This window comes from Sorex fumeus, unplaced genomic scaffold (genome assembly GCF_029834395.1).
Source record: "Sorex fumeus unplaced genomic scaffold, SorFum_2.1 ptg000070l, whole genome shotgun sequence".
Lineage (NCBI taxonomy): Eukaryota > Metazoa > Chordata > Mammalia > Eulipotyphla > Soricidae > Sorex > Sorex fumeus.
Window position 1 is genome coordinate 5,674,756 of NW_026606127.1, and position 6,134 is coordinate 5,680,889.

The window sequence follows — 6,134 nt, forward strand, 5'->3', positions numbered from 1 at the left end:
ACATCAAAAATCAGATGGGCTGGACACGTAATGAGGTTTACAGACAACCGCTGGACTAGAGCCATTTCTGATTGGATTCCACGAGACATCAAAAGATCACGTGGACGCCCACCTATAAGATGGTCAGACTTCTTCGACAAGACCCTAAATGATAGGTTTGAGGCTCTACATGTTCCTAAAACGAACAGATACCATTGGGCTACGCTAGCACGCAACCGGGATGAATGGAGACTTTACTGGCACCCGCTCGAATAAATCGATGAATAACGGGGATTAAGTGATTAAGTGATTAAGTGTGTGTGTGTGCGTGTGTGTGTGTGAATGTGTGTATTTGAGCTCCTAAGTATGTCTAAAATATAATGTAATCAATGAGGAAAAACACTTTGTATGTGAGAGAAAGTAAGCCAATGTTTAAAATCACACAGCAAATGTCAAAGTCAAGCTCAAATGAGGCTTGTAAAATTGTACTTGAATACTTACTTTCATTACTCCGTGCTGTTTTTACTTGACTGCTAAGTTTAAGGATGATAAATCCTTACCTGACATGGTCAGAGAAGAGGAAATACCGATAAAAGGTAGACGAGAAGAGGAGACGGTGCCAGAGTACGTCTGAACACTGAAGCGGCTTAAGACCACATGTGTTCAGTACAGACGACTGCTCACTGGTGGTTGGTCATTGGTCACTCGTCACTTGCCATGATGATTCACATTTGTTTACAAACAACTGCATGGGACCCCCAAGATTCTACCAGTTGGTGGTTGGTTTGGTGAAAGAATGGTGTCATAAAGTAGGCAGTTGAAAGGCAGAGGCTAGCCAATCAGGAGGTCAGAATCCCAAGAAGAAGACCGGATTGGATAGAGAACGGGGTAGAATGAAGCATGCTAGGGAGATGGAATCCTACAAGACAGTTATAACAGTTTCACCTTCCTCAGACTCTTGTGTTAGAAAAATACTCCCATTATACTCAAGAGCTTATATATCTCATTAACAAATCAAGAAAATTACAAAATAATCGTTTATATTTCACTGTTAAAGAAACACCATTTGGTATTACTAGTATATTTTAGATAACATTCACAGCACAGACGGCAGGGCATTTGCCTTGCAAGAGGCCAACCCTGATTCCGATTCCTCTGTCCGGCAAGCTACCCAGAGTATCTCGTCCACATAGCAAAAGGCTGGCAAGCTACCCATGACCTATTCCATAGGCGAAAACCAGTGACAACAAGTCTCACAATTTGTTGTAAGATGTTACTGGTTCCCGCTCGAGCAAATGGATGAATCGCGGGAGGACAGTGCTACAGTGCTATGATTGAAAAAAAAGGTTGGTTTCTTTCAATATGACAACACTTACTAGGATAAGTTGTAGATGAATCCAGATGTGTTAAAATGTAAATAAAATGAGAAGAAATAGTAAATGCACAGTTATCTTATTTGTTCAAAACAAACAGTTGTTCTCAGTTTAAAACTGTAGAAGATAAAGAAAAACATATGCTCATTTGTCTCAAAATTTTACAATCTGAAAGAAAATGACAAAAACCAAATTAAGTGATCAAAACACAAGCAAAACCAACAAATACTGGCAATTAATATGGTAGGCCAAGGATGAATGGTTTTAATAAATTAGTGCTGTGAAATAAATCAGTATTTAGCTATTAAACTTGAATAGAAAAAATAAACATAAACCATGATCATATAATCTCTATTGAAAGAAGTGTAAATTCCAACAGGTACAGCCCGCCCCCAAGGGCTCGGGTCCATCTCTGGGCACGCGCAGCTAGAAACAGCCCCTAGACAGCCGGTTTTCAACCCCTGATCTGCGTGGGACGGGCACAGAGGCCCAGCCCTGGACAACAAAGCTGAACGGCTCCAATTCCAACAGGTACAGCCCGCCCCCAAGGGCTCGGGTCCATCTCTGGGCACGCGCAGCTAGAAACAGCCCCTAGACAGCCGGTTTTCAACCCCTGATCTGCGTGGGACGGGCACAGAGGCCCAGCCCTGGGCAACAAAGCTGAAAGGCTCCAATTCCAACAGGTACAGCCCGCCCCCAAGGGCTCGGGTCCCTCTCTGGGCACGCGCAGCTAGAAACAGCCCCTAGACAGCCGGTTTTCAACCCCTGATCTGTGTGGGACGGGCACAGAGACCCAGCTCTGGGCAACAAAGCTGAATGGCTCCAATTCCAAACAGGAGACTTTCCCAACTCCTCGCCTAGTGCCAGGGATTCTTTCCGGAGCCGCAGCCGCGAAATATTTTCCCTCTACATATGCCATAGGAACCATAAGCTAACTTCTTAGATGGAAACTTCTCTATTTTACCTCAGCCACTAGAAACACAGTAAGCAATAACTCATAAGCCTATCTTAACTCACACTGCATATCAAAGCAGAAGAGTAACAGTGAACCTGAAGGACTAAACCACACCTCTCACAATGGTAAAGCAACGCAAAAGCCCACCAAACTTTCATATTGAAGAGTCTAGCCCAGATGACACCAACAGTACTGTAGTGTTAGACAACCTCTCTGACAAGGAATTCAGAAGGGAGCTACTTAGGATGCTTTGGGAATTAAAAGAAACAATGGAAAGCAATGCCAATAGAAGACAAGAGGATCTGAAGGCAGAAATGAGGAAAATGCAATCAGAAATGTCAGACCTGAAAAATCTCGTAGGCGAATTGAAAAGCTCAGTGGAAGGCCTCAGCAGCAGAGTAAGAGCTGCTGAGAACAGAATCAGTGAGCTCGAAGATGAAGTTCAGAGACTCTCCAGAAAAGAGCAGAAAATGGAAAAGAGACTCACAATTCGGGAACAGATGGCAAGAGAAGATCGTGATGAAGCCAAGAGGGGTAACATAAGAATTATTGGAGTCCCAGAGGGACAGGAAGAAAACCTCGATGAAGAAGAAACTGTCAAAGAATTCATTGCTACAACATTTCCAGAGCTGAAGAAAACTTGTGACCACATTCAGGAGGCCCGAAGGGTACCAGCTAGAAGAAATCCGAATAAAAATGCCCCAACACACATTCTGATCAAAATGTCCAAAACCTTAGACAGAGACAAAATTCTGAAAGCAGCAAGATCGAAGAAAGAAATCTCTTACAAAGGAGCATCCTTAAAATTCACAGCTGATTTTTCTGATGAAACCCTCATGGCCCGAAAACAGTGGTGGGACATAGTAAAAAAACTCAATGAAATAAATGCCTCCCCAAAAATACTTTTCCCAGCAAGACTCTCATTCATAATAGAAGGAACAACACACAGTTTCACAGACAAACAACAGCTCAGGAACTTCATAGACTCAAAACCATGGTTACAAGAACAACTAAATGGGCTACTTTAAGGCAAGAAAGGCCCCTCAAATACACCAAATTTTAACAGAACAATGGGAAAAAATCCCATAACAATAATCTCTCTCAATGTCAATGGGCTAAACGCACCAATTAAAAGACATAGAGTGGCAGGATGGATTAGAAAATTGAACCCAACATTCTGTTGCCTGCAAGAGACGCATCTCAATAGTCAAAGCAAACACAGACTCAGAGTTAAAGGCTGGAAAACAATCCTACAGGCAAACAGCTCCCATAAAAAAGCTGGGGTAGCCATTCTTATATCAGACCACATCGATTTCAGAGTGAGGAAGGCCATAAGAGACAGTGAAGGCCATTTCTTATTGATCAAAGGATCTGTACAACAGGAAGAACTTACAATAATAAATGTATATGCACCTAATGAGAGACCAGCAAAGTACTTAAAACAACTACTCATAGATTTGGAAAAAGACATCAATAGCAACACAATACTAGTGGGAGACTTCAACACTGCTTTGTCACCTCTTGATAGATCAACCAGACTCAAGCTTAGCAAGGACATACTTCATTTGAGGGAAACAATGAAAGAAAGGGACTTAGTAGATATATACAGGACACTTCATCCACAAAAAGCTGAATACACATTCTTCTCAAGCGTACATGGAACATTCTCCAAGATAGACCACATGCTGAGTCACAAAACATGCCTCCATAAAATTAAGAAGGTAGAGATTGTATCAACAATCTTCTCAGACCATAATGAGCTGAAATTAGAAGTAAATCACACACAAAAACAGAAAACTAAATCAAACACCTGGAAATTAAACAGTGCACTATTGAACAACAAGTGGATTAGACAGGAAATCAAAGAGGAAATCAAAAGATTCCTAGAAACGAATGAAAATGAGAACACGAGTTACCAAAACTTATGGGACACAGCAAAGGCTGTGTTAAGAGGAAAGTTTATAGCTCTACAAGCATTCCTCAGGAAGGAGGAGCGAGCACACATAAGTAACCTAACCTCACAGCTTAAGAGCTTGGAGAAGGACCAAAAAAAGGAGCACAACCCGAACAGGAGAAAGGAAATAATAAAACTCAGAGCAGAGATTAACGAGATGGAAATCCAAAAAACAATCCGAAAGATCAATGAAACCAAAAGCTGGTTCTTCGAGAAAATTAACAAGATCGATAAGCCTCTAGCAAAACTCACAAAGACAGGGAGAGAGAAAACCCTAATAAACCGAATCAGAAATGAAAAGGGGGTCATTACAACAGAAACCACAGAAATTCAGAGGATCCTCAGGGAGTACTTTGAAAAGCTTTATGCCACGGAACATCAAAACCTCGAGGAAATGGATAAATTCCTAGACTCCTACAGACTCCCAAGGCTGAACCAAGAAGACCTCGAATACCTGAACAGACCTATCACCATCAAGGAATTTGAAATGGTAATAAAAAGTCTCCCCAAGCACAAAAGTCCTGGCCGGGATGGATTCACTAGTGAATTCTTCAAAATCTTTAAAGAGGACTTACTCCCGATGCTCTTTAAGCTTTTCCACGAAATTGAAATATCAAAAACACTTCCGAACAGTTTCTACGAAGCAAATATCACACTGATACCAAAAGCAGACAGAGATACCACAAAGAAAGAGAATTACAGGCCGATATCCCTGATGAACACAGATGCAAATATCCTCAACAAACTACTAGCAAATAGAATCCAACTACTCATCAAAAAGATCATACACCATGACCAAGTAGGATTCATCCCAGGGATGCAAGGATGGTTTAACATTCGGAAATCAATCAACATAATCCACCATATCAACAAAAGAAAAGATAAAAAGCATATGATCATATCAATAGATGCAGAGAAAGCATTTGATAAGATCCAGCACCCCTTTATGATGAAAACCCTAGCCAAAATGGGTATAGAGGGGACCTTCCTCAACATAATTAAAGCCATCTACCACAAGCCTACAGCAAGCATCATCCTCAATGGGGAAAAACTGAGAGCCTTCCCTCTAAGATCAGGGACGAGACAGGGATGCCCAATCTCTCCACTGCTGTTCAATATAGTACTGGAAGTACTTGCAATAGCGATTAGGCAGGAAAAAGATATTAAGGGCATTCAGGTAGGAAAGGAAGAAATCAAGCTCTCACTATTCGCAGATGATATGATACTCTACTTAGAGAACCCAATAACTTCCACCAAAAAACTCCTAGAAACAATAGACTCGTATAGTAAAGTTGCAGGTTATAAAATCAATACCCAAAAGTCCATGGCTTTCCTACACGCAAACAGTGAGAGAGAAGAAAGCAACATGAAAAAAACAATCCCGTTCACAATTGTGCCCCAGAAAATCAAGTACCTAGGAATCAGCTTAACTAAGGAAGTAAAGGACCTGTACAAAGAAAACTACAAAACGCTACTTCAGGAAATAAAAGAGGACATGAGGAAATGGAAAGATATCCCCTGCTCATGGGTCGGGAGACTTAACATTGTCAAAATGGCAATACTACCAAAAGCATTGTATAAATTCAATGCAATCCCTATAAGGATACCCATGACATTCTACAAAGAAATGGAGCAAACACTCCTGAAATGTATATGGAACAATAAGCCCCCAAGAATAGCTAAAGCAATTCTTGGGAAAAAGAAAATGGGAGGAATCAACCTCCCGAACTTCAAACTGTACTACAAAGCAGTAATAATTAAAACAGCATGGTACTGGAACAAAGGCAGAACTGCAGACCAATGGAACAGGGTTGAATACACTGACATCTCTCCTCAATCATATGCTCATCTAATCTTTGATAAAGGTGCAAGT